Here is a 22,422-nt window from a genome sequence, read left to right on the forward strand (position 1 = left end):
GCTACTGTGCATAATTGTGTCAGCGTGTCAACCTTTAAACACAAGCTGGTGAGCGATGTTCATAGCCAGGACCCTGTTGTAGCACGTGCATCACAACCTTTTGCCCTGGCATGCGTTCCTCAAATTTCATGGAGCTATACAAAACACCCCTTTTCTTCCAAAATGCAGCTTTTGAGAAGTCCCACAAAGGGAAATAACTCTGCCTGCCAAACAAAATTGTAAGTCAAGACTCATTGTTCATTTGTTAATTCAAACACATTAATCTTTTAATTATTATGTCGATGTTTAATTTTTTGACAATGTTTTATAATTAGATCAGTTTTTTCAACCGATCCTTAACTTTTTTTGAAGAGTGTACATGCATTGAGGAAAGTGACAGATTATTCTCTTATTAAAATTCCGTTGTAACTTGTATGCACTACAAAAATGACCTTTGTAATTCCTAGCTGTTATTTCACAAACACATTTCATGGTATTCTGCACAGTGCTTGTGTATCCGCCCTCATGATTATAATGCTTAGGATTGGTGTCATATGATTGCTCTAATTCCAAAAAGTAAATGAGAAGATATTTAACTAAATTTGTCCACAACTCTTCGCAGTAACACGTAAATGAGAAGATATTTAACTAAATTTGTCCACAACTCTTCGCAGTAACACGTAAATGAGAAGATATTTAACTAAATTTGTCCACAACTCTTCGCAGTAACACGAACGAAGAGACAGCTGCAGAAGAAATTGTTACATTTACTTGTGAGCAGCGCAGCACATGGACAGAGGAATAAAGGGTTGCTCCAGGAAACCATGATAAATATAAATCCAACAACTTTTTGATTATTTTACAACTGGTTCAATGATGAAGTGGTTAGATCCTGTTGCGACATTCTCAGTTACTTAACCTCCTCCCCCCCCCCCCCCCCCCCCCCCCATAGTCATAGAGAGATCTCAGCTTAAATCCAAAATTCCAACAAGTAATAATTGTAATAATTATATCCAGCGGGGAAGTGAGTTTACCCAACCGAAGGGTTGGGAATATATCTGGTTGTGTACATTCTCAACTACGCTATAGGCGAGCAGCCATACATCCACAAAATAAAGTGTCTTTCCCTTTCAGCAGCTCATGTACGTGTGCAATGTGCTGGTGTACTCTCACTCCTCTTCTTCTTTCAGGGCACATCTTTTCTGGGTGTTTGAAACTGAGAGGAGGCTGTCATCCAATACCAGCGCCTTGGATTCCTGAAGAACAAAAAGATCACAAAAATCACAAATTTGTTTCAGTAAAATCAGTGAAATCTTATTTTGCAACCAAGGGCAAAGAGTGCTGTCTGCCATTGTCAAAGGAAGACATTACACAAATCGAACATGGTTTTCAGATATAGCACTTGATAACCTACACATTGATACAGTATTTAAATTTCCTGTGAATTTTTTTAATGATCATATGAAACTTGTTTGTAATCATAGGCAATTGTTTCAATACTTTTTTTGATAAATTTAAAGGTTTAAAAGTTAATTCTTATCAGGCGTTTTCGTCTTTACTTATTGTTTTTGTATCTGGCTGAAGTTGGCTTGTGCAATGTTTTGTTCAGTTCTAACACTTCTCTGGATGGGATGTATGCTATTTTTTGTTCTGCCCCGGAGATCTTTAACTGCTTTCTCATTTGTTCAGTTATGGTAATCATCTGCACTTCTTTCCACAGTGACATTATTTTTGTTTTATTTGGATGGAGAGAAAAAAATGTACTGACAAAATTGTCGTCTTTTTTATTTTATCTCTTTTTACATTCGATGCTATGTTAAAAGTGCATTTGATTTCTTTCTGTCTGTGCTTTTTGTCTTGAAATTGCTAATAACTTCTGCATCTTTTGACCAAATTACTTCATACTAACCTTCACCCTGCTTCGTGGGTCGTGGACGACCCAGAGCCTCACAAAATCGTATTTATATCTCTGAAACTATTTGGAGTTTTTAAAGGCCGACATAGTCCTATTTGATTAGTTTAATTACATCCAGGGCTTTTCCCATTGTTGCGGGGTTGTATAAATTAAGCTTCCTGCAAAGTTTTAGGTTTGAAGTCCTCACCAATTACGAGAAATAACTATTTATTGCATTGTTTAGCAACAGTTCTCCAAGACTTGGGCTACTTTTAGACCGTTGACCTCACTTCGTGACGTTTCGTAAACCAAAGATGGCATTTGAGACTGTTCTGTTTACATTTGACACTATCAACACCACTTTGCAATACTGAAATAATTTTTTCTGTGTTTGAAAGCTACAGCCAATCGTTATTATATCCCCTTAGATACAGTTTTATAACATTATTGGCACATGTAAACAATATGAATTAATTAATGAACGCTACGAGTATGGCAGCCTTTAATTGAGATTTCATGTAATCTCCAATCACCATGCGACCTTCCCATTGCCCAACTTTTGAAAGACTATCTTTCTAATCTAAACAAACAAATAAACGATGACGCAATTTGAACTACACAGTCCGGATGATGTTGGTCGTGGACGACCCATATGGTAAGGAATTTTAATAATAATAATAATAATACGAGAATTTATAACGCGCACATATCTCACCACAAGGCGACTCAAGGCGCACTCATACACATTCTTTCGCATTAACAACTCATGCACACTCATATAATAATAATAATAATACGAATATTTGTAACGCGCACATGTCTCACCAACAGGCGACCGAAGGCGCACATACACTCATTCACACACACGGAGACTTAAAGTCATTAACACACACACACCATCAACCATTAAATATGTACAGTTATTCAGGGTGGGATGGGGGTGGGCAGTGTAGAATGCATGGATTATTTGGAAAAAAGGAATGTCTTGAGTGCAGATTTGAATGATTCGAGGGACTGTTGTTGACGGAGGGGGAGAGGTAGTGTGTTCCATTGGCTAGGTGCTTGGAAAGAAAATGAGCATTGACCTGCTGTTTTGAGTTTGGTGTGGGGGATGTTGAGCTTAAGGGAGTCGGCAGATGATCTCAGTGCTCGTGAAGGGACATATAGAGAGAGAGAGAGTCGGAGAGATAGGCAGGGGCGAGACCATGGAGGCATTTGTAGGTGAGAGTGTTGATTTTGTATGTGATACGGGCAGGAACGGGCAACCAGTGGAGCTGATTTAGGAGGGGGGTGATATGGTCTCTCTTTTTCTTTCGTAAGACAAGACGGGCAGAGCTATTTTGAATGCGTTGGAGACGAGAGATAGAAGAAGAGGGAAGACCAGTCAAGAGAGAGTTACAATAGTCAAGAAGTGAGAGAATGGTGGAAGTGACCAGTTTGGCGGTAGCATCTGTGGTGAGGTACTTGCGGATAGTGGTGATGCGGCAGAGTTGGAAGTAGCAGGTGCGAGAGACAGAAGAGATGTGTTGTTTCATGGAAAGGGTGTTGTCTAGAGTGACTCCGATATTTTTGACAGCAAAAGACAGCGGGACAGAAGAGTCAGAGAGTTGAAGAGAGTACGTGGCTTTGGAGAGTTTGGATGTAGTGCCTATTAGAATGGCTTCAGTTTTGTTGCTATTGAGCTGAAGTTTGTTTTCTGTCATCCAATTCTGCACGTCAGTGATATAGTGTCAGAGATAGAGGAAAGAAGATATTCAGACTGGTCAGGGGAAGAGCTGTTGTAAAGTTGAGTCGTCGGCAAAAGAGTGGTGGAGAACGTTGTGTCGGTCAAAGATGTGGTCAAGAGGTTGAGTGTAGAGAGTAAATAGTACAGGCCCAAGGACTGAGCCCTGAGGGACTCCGCACTCAAGCCTGATGGGGTCAGATTTCAGTTTGTCAATCGAAACAGTCTGGTAGCGGTCGGTGAGATAAGAAGAGAACCAAGAAAGAGCTGTGCTATGGATACCAAAGGTGTGCTGAAGGCGTTGAAGGAGGATGTTGTGGTCGACTGTGTCAAAGGCCGCTGATAGATCAAGTAGGGCGACGGCAGAGATTTCAGCTTGGTCAGTGGCAAGGAGGAGATCATTAGTGATTTTGAGAAGGGCAGTTTCGGTGGAGTGGTGAGGACGATAGGCAGATTGAAGCAGAGAGAGAAGATTGTTGCAAAGAAGGTGAGAGGTCAAGTTGTTTCAGGAGTTTGGAGATGAAGGAAAGGTTTGAGACAGGGCGGTAGTTGCTGAGAGTGTTTGGGTCAAGCGATGGTTTCTTCAGTAGAGTAGAGGTTTGACAATAGCAGTCTTAAAGGAGTTGGGGACAGTGCCTGTTTGCAGAGAAGTGTTGATGATTTTGAGAATAGAAGGGATGGGGTCAGGAAGACAGTCAGAGTAGAGTTGTGTGGAAAGAGGGTCAAGGTCACAGGTTTTCAAGGTCATTTTTTTAGGACTTTCTCCAGGTCAGTGAGAGTGGGGGCTGAAAGTGTGTGAAGGGAGTGCCTGTAAATGCAGGAGGAGTTTCAGAGTTTTACGTTGTTTATCCCTATTCAGATGGCGTGGGTCGTGTATGACACATACTTTTTACGTTGAATCCTTAGGAAATTATGGGTCGTACACGACCCACATAATCCGGACTGTGTAGTCCAAAGCATGATCTGGTGAAGGTTAACGTACATTAACTTCAGCTATGCAGTCCGCTGATTGACACTTTTATAGGTATATAACCCACACACCCCCTTTCCCAGATCATTGGTGACCTAAAAACAGCAGTTATAGCTAGGTTCAGGACAAACCCTGGACATGAAAGTGCTTTTCATTCACAATTTAGGATGGATAATTTAAATCGGAACACATTTGTTTTACCTTCGGACAGGAAACTTTGTGGAGTGGTCATGAACAAATTTAAATTCATGCACAACTACCAAAAATGCAACCCTAAAATTAAAGAATGCTAATAACTCTACATCTGTTGACCGAATTACTTTATATTTGGAAGACATAAATATCAGCCTATGCATGACCCTTCCACAAAGTGACAATTATATAGATCAAAATGGTCTGACGTTTGTGCAATTTCAAAAAAGGTTACCGAATTCGGCGATCGACTCAACAGAACAAGGTTTGACATTGAGCGGCAGCAATACTTACCTAATCTGAACCCTCCAGACCTTAACCTTTCGGATTATCTGAATTTCCGAGTATACACAAACGCCCCTTAGATCATCAGTGACCTGAAGAAAGCAGTTACAACTAGACTCAAGGCATTCCCCAAGCAAGAAAACTGTCGTCTGATTGACAATTTCGGAGGTGTAATTTGGAACACATTTTGGAGAAAAGGTACATGTCGTACCATTTTACCTACAGAGTCAAAGATGTGTAGAATGGTCATAGACGAACTAAAGTGCATGCACAACAACTATAAAAAATATTTGCCAAACTAAAATGACTGGAAAATTGTAACCCCTTTGTTGTGAAGTGACACTTCATCCATGGGAAATGCCCTGATCCTGCCTGTAATTGCTGCAACTAAGTCACTGATTGTCTAATGTTGATTAAGGTATACTATGTTATACGAATTACCCCAAAGGTAACAATTTGGAGGGCAAAAATTGGGCAAGTTCGGCTACCGCTCAATGCCAAACCTCGTACAAATGAGTCAATCCCCGAATTTGGCAACTTGTTTTTTAAATTGCACAAGAGTCAAACCATTTGATTTATAGAATTTTCACTTTGTGGAACTGTCATGCATACGCTGAAATGTATGTCCCTCAAATATGAAGTGATTCGGTCAACAGATGTAGAAGTTATTAACATTTTTGAGGGTTGCATTTTTTGGGGGTCACCCTGTATAAAGATTTTTGCTGAACTTTAATGACCCCCTTCATTGTAAGGTTACACTTGCGCAATGGCGCGCAAAATTCATCAATGACATGAACTCATTCCTCTAAGGCAAATGCCCTGATCCTGCTTAATAATAATAATAATGGTGATTTCTATAGCGCTTTCGAACACACAAAGCGCTTTACAAAAGCAATAACAACATCATTACCAGAATGACGCAATTGACGGAATAGAACACAATCATAAACACTTTACAACAAAAACCAAAAACAAAACATAAATGTTACAAAAATCCAGAGGCTCTTACAGGAACGAACTCCCAGTATACACAACAATTATAATGCACACACGACACACACACACACACACACACCCACACACAAACACACCCACACATGTCCACACACACGCACACACACACACACACACACACAGTAAACATTGTTCATCCGAAAGTGCACATTCACAGGGTCGCGACAACTACATCGTCATAGAATGCTTCTCTGAAGAGGTGAGTCTTGAGATTTGCTTTGAACGAAGGCAGAGATGGACTGAGACGTAGAGACAAAGGGAGTTTGTTCCAGATATGATCAGCTGCGACTGAAAGACAGCGGCCACCATGATCGTCCCTCTGATACTTAGGAGCTTTGACAAATTTATTTTGGGAGGCAGAGCGGACAACCCTTTCAGGATTGTTTTTCTGCACTAGATCGGACAGGTACTGTGGAGCCGTGCCCGCGGCAATTTGATAGAATATGCAGCAGATCTTGTATTTAATTCTTTGTTCGACTGGAAGCCAATGTAGCTGTTTGAGTAGAGGCGTGACGCTTTGTTTCATAGGTGTTCGAAACACGAGTCTAGCGGCAGCGTTCTGGACTAGTTGCAGGGGCTTGGTGACAGATTTGGGACATTCAGCAAGCAGTGAATTACAGTAGTCTAATCTAGAGAGTATGCCGGAACAGACTAGTCTTTTGGTTGCGTCTTCAGTAAGGTACTGTCGAATGGAACCTATACGCCGGATCTCCATTCGCGCTGCTTTACATGTTTGGACTACATGCTGTTTCATGCTAAGATCTTTGCTTAATTGTAACGGCTGCATTCAAGTCATTGATTGTCTAGAGTTGGTTAGAGGTTACTAGGTACTAACAATCTGGAGGGCTTAAAACCGGTTAGTATAGCTCAGGCTCAGTTTTCAACCTGGTAATGTTGAGCCAATCCCCAAAATAAGATTTGTTTTCCGAAATCTCACAAAAGTCAGATTCTTTTAGGCTACCATTCTTTTACCTACAAACTGGCAACTTTGTTGAGAGGTCATACATAAGCTGAAGTGAATATACACCAAATATGAACTAATATGTGATCGACAGATGTGGAATTTATTACAATGAGAATTGTTTTTATGGGTTACATTTTTGGGGTTACCCTGTACAAACTTCAGTTTTCTTTTTGAATGTTACGTGAGAGAAAATGTTCTTTCATCAAGTACAGATGAAATTCAGAAAGTAAAAATACTTAACAAATTGCTTTAAATCCAAGAGAAGGTGTGTGAAGGATTGGGGGGTTTGAATCAATAATATTAAAATTAATAAAAAGCACTGACTCGACCACGTACCATATATATTCTTACTGGTTGATGAGCCTTGAATGTGTGCAGACATGTGAAAGGTTTGTGAAGAGCAACAACTCAACTGAACCCCTGGCGCATAGGCTCTTCCTTCCTTTTGTTCAGTGAGACTCTTCCATTTGTGTGGATCAGCAGCTTTACCGGCATGCCAGGCAGCTACAAAAGATGGAGAAAAAAAATACATTAACAAGAAACAATGGAGAAAAATAAAACATTAACAAGAAACAATCAGCAGTATTATTTTCAAGGTAACATAAATGTTCTCTGAGCCTGTGCCAAAAATAATTTCTCTTTGTAAAAGCAGCAAGTTACTAATAGCACCATACCTTCATAAAGTAAACCCTTCAGAGTGATAGTACAAATAATTTCATCAGTTTTTATCAATTGGAAAGTCTTGAAAATGTTATAAGAATGCCCAAAAATGGCAAAATCAGACACTTTCACAGAGTATGAGAGTTACTTGCCTTTGGAGTTTGCTTGCACTTGCAAGAGATCTAAAGCGAGTTTCTCTGCACTGATCGTTAGATTTGAATTTAGAAAACAACCAAACTCATCGATTTTATATGGAGATTAATGTGTTCAAGCCTGTAGTTGCTAGTTTAAATGCAGTATGTTTGTATTGTTTCGTCTAGAGATGTACATTTCGTACATTAGAGCGTTCGGAACCTTTCAATCGCTAGCTCATCAACCTGTGAGCTATCGAGGATTCAGGCCCATTGTTGGGTAAGTAATTTTGGTTGTTGGTTAAGTTACCAAAAATGATTCCCCCCTCTGCTTCTTTCTCTCTGTAAATGAGTAGGGCTAGTTATTTTTCGGTAACTTACCCAACAACCAAAATCACTTACTCAACAACGCCCCCCCAAGACATTTATTTATTTATTTATTTACGAGGATTTATATCGCGCACGTATCTCAAGGCGACTCAAGGCGCATGTTACCTATTGACATTTTCAAGACCCTGTTTTCTAAGATATTCTGGTCATAACTTATGTAAGTTTACCCCCATTGTAAGACCTGATTTTTTCAGGGTTTTGAAAATCTTAAAAGGAGGATTTCACTACCTATGACCGCCACCCCCAATCCCCAATGTTCAACGTTAAGTTTTTTGTCCACAGCCGGCCGGCCATACATACTGACAGTGAAACCTAATACTAGTGGATTACTCCTTGTAAGACATGTTTTATTTCACTCACCTGAGCAATCAGATAATCAATGTGCACTGAAGGACCTCTATCGCATTGGTACTGGTAGCTCTCTCACCTATGACGTAAAATAAGACAAACTATGAAACAGCAATATTTTGTCCGATTTATTTTACGTATGGCGAAGGCGAGTCGAATGAGCATTTGCTTTTCTTGTTGAAAAATTCTAAGGACACAGATTTTCCTCTCAAATCAATGCAATAGAGAAAACTAGAAAGACAAAGTGTGTTGAGATCTTCACTTTTATTTTTAAAAAGGATACATATATCACTATGCAATTCTAACGTTTTCAAAAATTGATATCACTGAGGGTGCCCAGGTTATGCTATCTGCATGTAGTAATTCTTTCTTTCTTTCTTTGGTGTTTAACGTCGTTTTCAACCGTTCAAGGTTATATCGCGACGGGGAAAGGGGGGAGATGGGATAGAGCCACTTGTTAATTGTTTCTTGTTCACAAAAGCACTAATCAAAAAAATTGCTCCAGGGGCTTGCAACGTAGTACAATATATGACCTTACTGGGAGAATGCAAGTTTCCAGTACAAAGGACTTAACATTTCTTACATACTGCATGTAGTAATGACCTAACACCACAGGTGTAGCAGTTCTCTAGTCTGGTTGGCCCAGTTATATTTTGTTTGTTTGTTTGCTTAACGCCCAGCCGACCACGAAGACTACTTGACCAAAATTTCAACCAATTTGGTTGAAAAATGAGAGCGTGACAGTGCCGCCTCAACTTTCACGAAAAGCCGGATATGACGTCATCAAAGACATTTATCAAAAAAATGAAAACAAGAGGCGAAGCCTTCAAGGCTCACGTAAGAAATCGACAAACAGTAACACAAACTCAATCACTCCGTCACACATACACACACACACACACACACACACACACACACACACACACACACACACACACACACACACACACACACACAGTAAGCATAGGTGAAACTGTGCAAGAAAGCGAGACCCTGGATCTGCCAAGTAGTCTCGGCCCGCTCACAATAACAATGACCGAGACGTTCAGTAATTCCTTTGCGTGACGTCTAACCCTCTTACGTCATAATGTGACGTCTTCAAATAGTTTCTATCACACACGTCAAACACTTTTGACCGAGACTGACGTAATCCATAGACTCGGAAATGTTAAAGTTTCTATCACACACACACACACACACACACACACACACACACACACACACACGCACGCACGCACGCACGCACGCACAGACAGACAAAGTTTATCATCGCATAGGCTACACTTACGTGAGCCAAAAACGTATGGGGATATCATACCCAGGAACTCTCATGTCAAATTTCATAAAGATCGGTCCAGTAGTTTGGTCTGAATCGCTCTACACGCACGCACGCACACACGCACGCACACACACACATACACCACGACCCTCGTTTCGATTCCCCCTCGATGTTAAAACATTTAGTCAAAACTTGACTAAATGTAAAAACAATCGTTAGAACTTGCATTTACGACATGTCGTGCGTGAGAACGTGTCAGTAAACAAGCACTTGTTGCCTGGCTGACGAACCCTACGAGTCAATCTAAAACAGCCAAGTAATGGAAAGCAGTCTGCCGATAAACATAACAAACTACAGATGAAAAAGTGTGTTCATCCCTGCTCTGGATAAAAGACATCGGACTGATGACAACGTGGCAGCGTTCACGCGAAAATATTTTTTTCAGATTATCCATTCTACATTTTATTGCACGTACTTGGGGCAGATCTGAATTTCACACTAGAAGATGACAAATCGGTCTTGTGAGTTGAGAACTACATGTTCTTTGCCGACAGAAATCACGATGGGACAAGATGCAGATTGTGTTGAAGAGATGTTTGCAGATCATTGCATCTACATTTTATTGCTCAGATCAATGCACGTAGTTGGGGTAGATCTGAATTTCGCAATGGAAGACACAAATCCGTCTTGTGAGATAAGAACCACATGTTCTTGGGCGGCAGAAATCACTATGGGACAAAATGAGGATTGTGTTGAGGGGGTTAATACTGACTGACTTTAGATGAAGAGTTCCTAGACCTGGTTTTTGTAAAGAGGCATCATGATGATATCCTGGTTTTTACATTTAGTCAAGTTTTGACTAAATGTTTTAACATAGAGGGGGAATCGAAACGAGGGTCGTGGTGTATGTGTGTGTGTTTATGTGTGTGTGTGTATGTGTGTGTGTGCGTGCGTGTAGAGCGATTCAGACCAAACTACTGGACCGATCTTTATGAAATTTTACATGAGAGTTCCTGGGATTGATATCCCCGAACGTTTTTTCTTTTTTTTTTGATAAATGTCTTTGATGACGTCATATCCGGCTTTTCGTGAAAGTTGAGGCGGCACTGTCACGCCCTCATTTTTCAACCAAATTGGTTGAAATTTTGGTCAAGTAATCTTCGACGAAGCCCGGACTTCGGTATTGCATTTCAACGTGGTGGCTTAAAAATTAATTAATGACTTTGGTCATTAAAAATCTGAAAATTGTTAAAAAAAAAAAGTTTTATAAAACGATCCAAATTTACGTTTATCTTATTCTCCATCATTTGCTGATTCCAAAAGCATATAAATATGTTATATTCGGATTAAAAACAAGCTCTGAAAATTAAATATATAAAAATTATTATCAAAATTAAATTAATAAAAAAAATAAAAACACATAATTTATATACATGTAAACCTCCACCACGGAATGAGTCGCATGTCACCTTTGCATGATTTTCATATTTTTACATTTATCTAAAGAGTTTTTTATTTTATGCTCTATCCAGAGGTGAAAACCGTTTTAGAAAAGAGCGAAAACTGTTTGAGTTATAAGCCTGTGACTAAGGTGACCCTCACACTGTTACCAGACACTCCCCGGACTTATATTTAAGCCTAGCGCAGAACCGCGCGAGGTGACATGTGACTCATTTCATGGTGGAGGGTCACATATAAGCTACTTCTAAAGAGAACTTACCTACATTTTTAGAGCAAAGGATGATGTTGATTCTTCACTGGCTCAGTATATAAACCCCTGTCTGCAGATCATCTGTCAACTTTGAAACAAATAGCACTGCAGACTGACCGGCACTGCAAAATAAATGTCATTTTCAGCTGCCAAACATATCAAAACAATACAAACATCCCTGTGACAACAAACACAAGTTACACCGCTTTACAATTTATTTCAGTGCCTTGTCACTGTAATAGAATTCAAAAGAAAAACACGCTGTGGATGGCACTTAAACATTTTATTGAAAAATTGCATCTATCTATATATATATATACGACTAGTGTGTGTGTGTGTGTGTGTGTGTGTGTGTGTTCGCGATGCACGGCCAAAGTTCTCGATGGATCTGCTTCAAATTTGGTGGGCATATTCAGGTAGACCCCGGACACAACCTGGTCGATGAGAATTTTCAACACGTGCTCTCAGTGCGCAGCGCTGAACCGATTTTGATTTTTCTGTTCATCTTCCCAGATCCATTCCCAGTAACTCTTCCTTATCTTCTCCAGTGTTTTGCGCTTATCTCCCTTCCTTCATGTGGCGTCAATCCATATTCCCGTTTCTATTTTTAGAAGGTCACTGTCGACAACGCTCATTCCATATTCCCGTTATACTATTTTTAGAAAGTCACTGTCCCGGCGAAGCCGGGTATTACTCTTCCTTATCTTCTCCAGTATTTTGCGCGTTTATCTCCCTTCCTTCGTGCGGTGCGCCGGTTTGCCGGCGTACACCCGGCAAAGCCGAGTCCCCGGCGCGGCCGGGTATTCGGCTCGACTTCTTCCCGGCGAAGCGGGTATTCATCTAGTATATATATATATATGCTAACAAATGGCTCTCATTCAAATAGCCGGTGATAACCCAAAAGCATTAGGTTAAATAGAGAATACTAGTTACTACATGGCTTACTGTGTCGTACCAGATTTACTCGTTTTTGTAAATATTGAACAGCGAGCGAAAGCGAGATGTTCACTATTTGAAAAAGCAACGAGTGTAAATCTGGTACGACACAGCAAGCCATGTAGTATTCTGTTGATCCTACATACTGTACTTGCATGTATTTGACTGAAAATGTCTTGCAGTCGAGGCAGCTAAATTGAAGATGCTTGTTTTTGAACCTCGATCTCTTCTAAAGCCTCGTGCAATCTATTACGTCAAAGCAAAGGAAGTCACTCATTGAGGGTAATTAGCGAGCACAATTTTTGTTTCTATTATGACGTTTGTCTCGGTGACTTTGGCATCATAAGCAGTGGAAAAACAGGTCCCTGCCAGACTTGCTTGACGTCACATGACCTCATTTACATGATATAAACATGTGTGATTTGAACAATTATTATCTCACGGGTGTCTCTCTCACGTATACAGTAGGATAAATGGAAATACATGTACAGAATAAAGATTCATTACACACTTGCTGTAGATAAATGAAAAGTGATACAATTTACAAAGAACACAAGATTGAAATGTGAATACAGACTGACAAATTCATCAAATTCAGCTAGTTTCACTCAGAATCACTGCCTTTGTGGAATTACCTTAACACACTGGTACCAATAGTATTGGGAACATATTTTAACTTTTAAGGCATTATTAACATTATCAATCAATTCAGAGTTTAGTGATAGTGATACTGTTATGTTCTTGTTAAACTTAAAGCAATGAATGACCTGCACAATCATGTATAAGTTATAATGATAAAATTGAAAAGTACCTGAAGAAAAATCAGACAGCTGTGCTGTTTTGATGAATGATGAAGCAGCTCTGGTTCATCTGGAGGTGACATCATCATCACAGCAGGATCAAAAGTCCAGGACAACTGTACATAATATAAATAAAAAACCATCTGAATTGCGCTGACCATGATGTATACATGTATCACTATCAATGATTCATTTACATCAATTGAAAAAACAAACATTTTAAAGTAACTTAAAACAACTGAGTCAAATTAGCAGGAAAACATAAAATACTCACACAGATAATCAAACTTTATTTCCTCGATTATAATGATCCTGTGAATTATGAGTCAGTCACACACACACATACTTGTACAGAGTGCAACACATACATCACAATTAATTCACATTCACACGCATAAAGTGACAAGTGTGTGGAACTTTACTAGTTGTACATGCCTTGACCTTGTGACACTGACACCATCGGCAAGGGCCACTGCCAACAGCACACCGTATTCAGTTGCCTTTAGAAGCTATGCATACTTACGTTGTGAAATATGATGAATACTTACCATTCTGGTCACTGACAATTCCAAGCAAAATGTTCCCATGGTGATACTGGTCGTCATTTGCGAACATCCGCAGTTTGCATGTAGCTGGCGTCCAAAAGACAACAGTTCAGCCAGTACTTTGCCGGGATCTGTGTTGGCTTTTCGTCGGAGGTGAACACGAAGAACTTGCTCATTTCAACGCACTATACATTCACAGCATGGCCGTCAAAAACAAACAGTGGGCTTTCTACTGCCAGCAATGACTTCAGCTCCTCAGTTTCAGTCGAGAAATTAATATATATGTCATCGATGTCGCACGTTTACTTTCACAAAATAATGAGCTTACCAAAGGGAAGTCACTCACGTCGTTGGACTGGCTATTTACACAAGCAGTTGTGCAACATAGACCGTGTTCGTCGAAGCCAGGCTATCTACACAAGTGTGAAGTGAGCAATCAGCGTTCGAGCTCAGCCGATATTCGTGATTTCATGGCGTCATTTTCTGAATTATTTGTGTTGTTCAACTTGAAGCTGAATAAAAAGTGCCGTGTGTGTGTGTGTGTGTGTGCCGGGTGTGTGTCAGTGTCACGGTGTGTGCCGTGTGCGTGTGTTACATGTCACTATTGCCGGGACGTCAGCCAGGCTTCTGCTAAAATAAACTGTCCAGACGGAATGCTTTCCCGCCAAGTTAAAGAGACGGTACAATCATCTAGAGAGACTAAGAAACGCGGCATGTTAAGACTGATTTTCATAATATATTTAAGCAGATTTGTGCTGACTGACACTGATTTTATCCCACAATTCATCAGTGTTAATTGAATGATCAGTCAATAGCATTCGAAAACGGAGAGTACGTGTTACGTCACTTGGCCGCAAGTGTCAGCATTTTTGTAGGGAGAGGGAGCCAGAGTGTGTGCGTGCACTGTGAAACTTGTAGGTTTTTTGTTCATTTTATAGTATTGTTTACTTTCCAGGCTAAATTTGCAAACAGACTGCACAAATTCAAAAACCTCTCCCCACTTGTGTTAATAGGCTGGATAATGTATGTACCCACATTAATTTATGCTTGAGGACAAAGAAAGCCACTCTCCCTACTTGTGTAAATAGCTTAGCCTTGTTGAAAACAATATATACACAATTACTTCTGTATGTATAGCCTTTGTCACAGGGACTAAAGCCGAAAATGGTATAGATTTTGCATAAATGATAATGCAAATGCAGCAAATAGACCGATGTTTACACAAATAATCAACAGTTTCACACTCTGCAAGACAAAAACTGTAATTGTTTGGGTTTTTTAAACTGGAGGATCGAAAAATCACTGAGGCTTCGCTGCCATCCCGGCCGAACGTGCCGCTATCGATCAGTTAAAAGTATCTGTGTCTTAGGTTAATAACTGATTCGAATGCACTCTCATACAAAGTCATTCAAGGGAAAACACAGCGTCATTTCACTTGTACGATATCAGTCTAAAGTACTTTTAGTCTAAATTAGATTTTTTGGGGGGTGATCTCGCATCAAGACTTAGTAGATCTATGGGACATTTCAGTGTCAGGCGCATAAAACACATCCACAAAATAACTTGAACTGTGTTTGTTTGTATTCATGTTTTTTTGTTTAACTTTTTAACTTACCAGCAACGAAAACTCAAACATAATTTATTCTATAACACTGAATACACTTCACTGAGTCTCTCAGTCATTTATCGCACAACACAGTCCGCCACGACTCGATTCAGTAAAAAAAACCAACAGTTTTCTGGTTATACTTTTTAATTTACCAGTTCCTTTAGGCCGGAGTTCAAGTACTGAACCAATCGCTTGTCTTGTTACGTTCTTGAGCAGATCGATTGGCATGGCAACAGTTCCGGGATGCGCAGTATCGATACTCTTGAATTTCGAGTCCGACCAATGAAATTACAGAGTATCGATACTCAAAGTCTCGATACTCGCAGTATCGAGGGAAGACCAATGAAATGAACGAGTCTCGATACTCGGAGTATCGAGACTTTGAGTATCGAGACTTTGAGTATCGATACTCAGTCTCGATACTGTGGGCCTTTTGGCGCACCAGGGTGCTGTTCACACTCGAGATCAGAATTTAACCAATCGTTTTGTAGACACTCGATACTGAACTAGGGCGGCATAGCAACCATACTCGATACCACGGATTGGTTCATTTCCATACTCGATACTCGCAGTATCGAGGGAAGACCAATGAAATGAACGAGTCTCGATACTCGGAGTATCGAGACTTTAAGTCTCGATACTCCCAGTATCGAGACTCAGTCTCGATACTGTGGGCCTTTTGGCGTTCCATATATAGCGTTCACGGGATACCTCCAGCTTCGCTGGGATAAATTAAAAAAAAGTCTGTTTTTTGGCAAAATAACTTAAAATTAAGTAGATGTGCAACGCCAAGGCACTGCATACCCCAGCGAAAGACAAACCTCTCTCTTACTCTCTCTCTCTTTCTCTCTCTCAAACACACACGAACACACACACACACACACACACACTTACGCACACACACACACATACAAACACCCACCCACTCTCTCTATCTTTCTCTCTCTTATACAAACAGACACACACACACACACACTGTACATACGCACAAACAAATACGCACATAGACAGTCGGACACACACACCTTTACAAACAAACACATATACACACTCATACAAACACAAACATACACACAAACTCATGCACACACACATTCACACACACACTCTCTCTCTCTCAAACACACACACACACACCCACACACACACACTCACTAACACGCACTCACTCACTCTCACAAAAAACTTCATACACACAAAACACACACCCATACGCACATATGGACAGACGGACATACATACCTTTACAAACAAACACACATACACGCACACACATACACTTATACCCACACACACATTTACACACACACGAGTACAGACTCATGCACGCGTGCGCACACACACACACACACACACACACAAATACACACACACACCACACACATACGAGTACAGACTCAAGCACGCGTGCGCACACACACACACACACACACACACACACACACACACACACACACACACACACAAACAGTAACACTAACACATGTGCACAAAATAAACACAAACACACACACTGCGCGAGAGAGAAAGACTTCAGTGAGGCATGACGTCATGATGCACTAATTGACGTCAAAGACTTTCGACCGTGACGTATTCTTCTTACGCGAGCTTTATCCATAGACTTGGAAACTACGGAATTTCTACCCGTCCAAAACGGCCTTGGGTGGCGTTTGCTGAAAAAATGGGGGCGACTATTGCACCCACCGTATTTTTGTTAGTATGGTCCCAATTTTTGGTGAACTTCCATCTCCACCTGTAGCACGTAGCCGGGCACAAAGAATCCTTCTTTATCATGTATTATTCGGTATGCACATTTCTCAAGTCGATTACAGTATAGCGTTCACGGGATACCTCCAGCTTCGCTGGGATAATGTTTTTTGGGAGAATTTTTTTTTTTTTTTAAATCCCGACCTACCGACCCTATTTTTTTTTGCCTATGTTACCGTAAACAGACTTTTTTTTTTTTGCCTTACATAACGCTTCGGCGAATAATTCTGATGAAATGATCATGTGGAGAGATTAATTTCTTCTACAAATGTTTTTATCTTGTTGAAAAATATGCAAAAATATGCGGGGATATAGCTCAGTTGGTAGCGCGCTGGATTTGTATTCAGTTGGCCGCTGTCAGCGTGAGTTCGATCCCAGGTTCGGCGGAAATTTATTTCAGAGTCAACTTTGTGTGCAGACTCTCTTCGGTGTCCGAACTCCCCCCCGTGTACACTACATTGGGTGTGCACGTTAAAGATCCCACGATTGACAAAAGGGTCTTTCCTGGCAAAATTGCTTTGGCACAGTTAATAATTGTCCACCTATACCCGTGTGACTTGGAATAATAGGCCGTGAAAGGTAAATATGCGCCGAAATGGCTGCAATTACTGGCCGAATAAAATTTCATCTCACACGGCATCACTGCTGAGCGCCTAGAACTGTACCCACGGAATATGCGCGATATAAGCCTCATTGATTGATTGATTGATATTTACTATTTTTGTAGCGAGTCAAAGAGTCTCGTTTGCCTGCAATCACGACTCGCTTGATCCCTACCCTGTATTACTCAATTTATGAAAAGGTAAAAAACGAAAACGATTAAAAACTGTGCACTAATCGTACAGCCATTAACATATCCTCCACGAATCTGTTTTCCTTTTTGATGTACCTTATTTGGTTTGATATTTTACGACAATATGAACATGACGAAACAATCACAAGCAACAGTGGGCGCGAATGTGGAGTTTTTTTGCGTGAGCAATCTAATCACATTATTCTTGTTGACAAAATGTCATGGGTGGTTTATAAAATATACATTGGCTTTTCCCATGACATTTTGATTAAAATGGATGCAATCTGATTATGAACGCTATAATCTATGACTAAAGAATTTGAGTTTAATGGAACCTTGACTGTGATTAGATTTTGTATCCATTTTTTTAAGTGGGTCGAGTCAAAAACAGAGAAGACGACCAACGCTGAATCTGACCCACATGATATCTAGGAATCAAGTGTCAAGAAACCAAAAAAAAAGAAAAAAACAAAAATTAGCCTTCACTACTACCGACCATGGTTGCCAGAACTTGACATTAAGACCAATTAAATCATAATTTGAAACCCTGACCTCTACAGTCCCGTGGTGAAGTACAACAAAAATCGCCCGATCCGCACACAACCACACACACAATGTTTGTGCGGTGTATGTGCACGTTCAGCGATTCGAGTTGTTTCGCACATTGCCGCCTTCGCAATCATACGGGAAAACCCGGTATGAGTTACTTGTAGCTATTCCTGAGTTCGCGATCTCTTGAAAACCCCGATACTCCATAAACTCTAAATTTGTATCTCTTTCTCTGTTACTTACTGTGTTCATGAAAAAAACCGATTCAGTTTATTTATTTATTTTGATAAACAGCGACATTTTGATAAATTGTGATATCACAACAACATTTGAAATATATTTTGTAATTCGTTTATCCATAAACAATTGCACACAACTCTGCCGTCAAAGCATAAAACAAGCGTCTTTAACATGTTAAAATAAAACACCAACGTCTTGGAAAGGACCCCCGCTGTGGTATATATAAGCGTGCAACTTGGACAGAAGAGTTAGGTGGTCCGATTGGTTAGTGGGTTATTTTCAATTCTCAGTGATGAGTGCTGTTCACGCAGTATTTCATTGTCTATAATTACCACGCCAGCATCTCGACTACTTTTTATTTTTTTTTTACAATACGTTATTTGTATTTGTGACCAAACTATGCCATTTTGTACAGATCGAGACAGTCAGTGTTCCTGCGAGACGGCGTTAGCAGTCGAGGTGAACAATGACTGTCGAGATCTGTGTAAAATGTCATATTTTGGTCACAGACACAAATAACATTTATGTATTAATCGATTCTGGTTAGAATTCCTTTTAGTTCTTTCGATTGAACGCACACAAACTTGCACTATTTTGTAGTCTCGGATGGCCGCCTAAATATGAAATTATGTCGGCCTCTGACGTCACAGGGCTCAAAGAAGGAAACTCCAATGTTCAATCGATGCATTAACATTGTTCTTACGTTATCCAATACATTGTTTGTTTCTTACAATCGTAATTATTTCAAGTGTAATAGTTCTAATTAACAAAGGGTTTAAAGTAAGTAAATCACTTAGTCCAACTAATTGTATTGTCTTTTCACAGTGGACGCAACTTTTGACGTTTTAATAATAATCATGAAAGCTTGTATAGTGCGAACCACAGTAGTCTATGCTCTCCGCACTTTACATATTTACTATGCGTAAGAACATACTATTTAACATAACTTTCTTACCATCGTGACGAAGGCAATTTATCTGCCGAAATATTGATAAAAACAATTACCTAACCTGGTTACTGGCGTGTCTTCCTTTTATTTAGATATCTAATATAACATCAAATACATAATTATACATTCTAGAAAAATAACGCAACAATAAACTTACAACAACACATTAGCTACTCGTTATGGACAATACCATGAAGATAGATACACAAATGATAAATCATGTAAAATCAACATTGGAAGATCTCAACTTAAACACATGCACACACGCACGCACACACACACACACACACACACACACACACACACACACACACACACACACACACACACACACACACATAAACGCACACACGCACACACACACGCGCCCACACACACACACACACACACACACACACACACAAACTGTGACACGTACAACACACATGAACAGCCATCTTGTTACGCACAAAGCCCTCACCATTGCACAGTCAGCTAAAAAAAAAAAAAAAGGTACGACGACAACAACAACATGAACAACAACAGGGACGACAGCAACAAACACACACACACAAACAACGTCACAATTGAGACTTGTATTGCAGATAGATGACAGCTCATCAATTAGTATATTCACCGGCACGGTGGTCTAGTGGTAAGGCGTCCGCCCTGTGATCGGGAGGTCGTGGGTTCGAACCCCGGCCTGGTCATAACTAAGACTTTAAAATTGGCAATCTAGTGGCTGCTCCGCCTGGCGTCTGGCATTATGGGGTTAATGCTAGGACTGGTTGGTCCGGTGTCAGAATAATGTGACTGGGTGAGACATGAAGCCTGTGCTGCGACTTCTGTCTTGTGTGTGGCGCACGTTATATGTCAAAGCAGCACCGCCCTGATATGGCCTTTCGTGGTCGGCTGGGCGTTCAGCAAAAAAAAAAAAAAAAAAAAAAAGTATCTCCGTCCCCTAGCCCCTCCCTACCCTTCCAAAAAAAAATTGACTTGTTTAAATATAAATAATAAATGGCCGAAGACAGAGAATACGAACAACCCCGAGTCGTTCCAATATGTCCTTCAGAGTTCAAGGGACAAAGAAACAATAATAATGGTTCAATCAATCTCTGAGCGAACGACGAAGAAGAAGAAGAAGAAGTTCAATCAATCCTACCAAGGCTGCCAACAGCGTAATTCCAAACAAATCCTAAATAGAAAACAATCTCATATACTTCTACTGTCTAGTGTTTGAGTAAAACAACCACCACCTTGTTTATAACCATAATGTATGTGAGATGTATATAAGTATGCGAAGTTCAACGATTTGTTTCGCTCATCGATCAGTGATTGCAACAGGTAAGAATCCGGGAAACGCCAATATGAGTAACTGATAGCTAGCTTTTCCTGACTGGGGAATCTGTGGGAAACCTAGATATGAGACACTTGTGTGGTGTTTTTTTTTAAGTTGTGAAGTTCAGATATAGGCTATCCTGCTCTTTATTATGTTGCTGAAATATGTTCAGTTTATTTAAATGTGTGGATAAACGGCGATATATTGATAAGTTTTGATAGCCTGTACAACAATAATTTATGTACACAATTGCGTGGAATTCTTTCATCTATGAATAATTACACACAACTGTGCCTTCAAGGAATGACATTTGCTTCTTTAACATGTTGACGTGAGACACCAACGTTTCTTGAAGGAGCCCAGATATGTCGAGTACATAAAGGTATAACTAGAAGTGAAGAGTTAGGTGGTCCGAACTGGTTAGTGGCTTATCTTCAATTCTCAACGATGAGTGCTGTTCACGCAGTATGTCATTGACTATAAATTCCACGCCAACGGCTTGACTGCTTTTTATATTTTGAACACTGTTCATTGTTAAATCCAAGATTCGGGTTTTTTTGGTTAAAGATTACACAAATAATGTAATGGATAAGGGTCTATTACGACTTAAGTAGACCTCAACTAAAATGATCTATCATTCACTCAGTCCTATTCATTCACTTTGCCTATCATTCTCAGTGTGCTGAAATTGATGTACGATAATTTATCTTTTTTGTTCTAAATCATACCCAAGGAAATCAATGGACCAGTCATTATATTTTGACTACTTCATTAAAAGAGGGGCTGAAAAGTTGCATCACTGCAGGGTTGGACACTAAAAGTCACGTTGGAGTGAAGTTTTTGTCACAAACATATTGTTGCGATTGAGTTGTGTGCGATTGAGGCGTTTTCAACATCATCGCTTTACGCTAATTTTGGTGTTGCAAAGTTGAGTTGCCATGTCGCAAAGAAATGCGACATTCGAAACAATTAAGTGTCCACCTTTGTACAGTAAGCTAAACAAAAATATAACAAAAAAATAACAAAAGCAACAACTCTCTCACACACACACACACACACACACACACACACACACACACATACACACACACACACACACACATACATACATACACACACACACACACACACACACACACACACACACACACACACACACACACACACACACTGTCACATTTTGAAACTTGTGTTACCGGTAGCTGACTCATCAAAATATGCTCCACCCCAACAACTTGTAAATTGTTTAAATGATAAGTGGGCCAAGTCAAGCACAGAAAATAAGCACAATCCTGAAACATTCCTGCATGACCCCAAGGGTTCAAGAAACAAGAAATATTAATAATTAATCGGTCAATTCTACCAGCATTGCTCCT

At 40.0% G+C, this 22,422-nt stretch overlaps 1 long non-coding RNA gene across 2 annotated transcripts; it reads right to left on the minus strand.

Annotated features, from left to right (window-relative positions):
• Window positions 1-912: 912 nt before the first annotated feature.
• On the minus strand, window positions 913-14,303 carry LOC138945414 (uncharacterized). 2 transcript variants are annotated; one of them, XR_011448988.1, is made up of 5 exons: window positions 13,825-14,303; window positions 13,288-13,392; window positions 11,554-11,662; window positions 7,358-7,525; window positions 913-1,235 (listed from the first exon to the last, which is right to left on the minus strand). It is a non-coding gene; the product is annotated as an uncharacterized lncRNA (long non-coding RNA). The 2 variants fall into 2 exon arrangements; XR_011448989.1 differs by having other exon boundaries at window positions 11,550-11,662.
• Window positions 14,304-22,422: the final 8,119 nt, after the last annotated feature.

This window comes from Littorina saxatilis, linkage group LG13 (assembly GCF_037325665.1).
Source record: "Littorina saxatilis isolate snail1 linkage group LG13, US_GU_Lsax_2.0, whole genome shotgun sequence".
NCBI lineage: Eukaryota > Metazoa > Mollusca > Gastropoda > Littorinimorpha > Littorinidae > Littorina > Littorina saxatilis.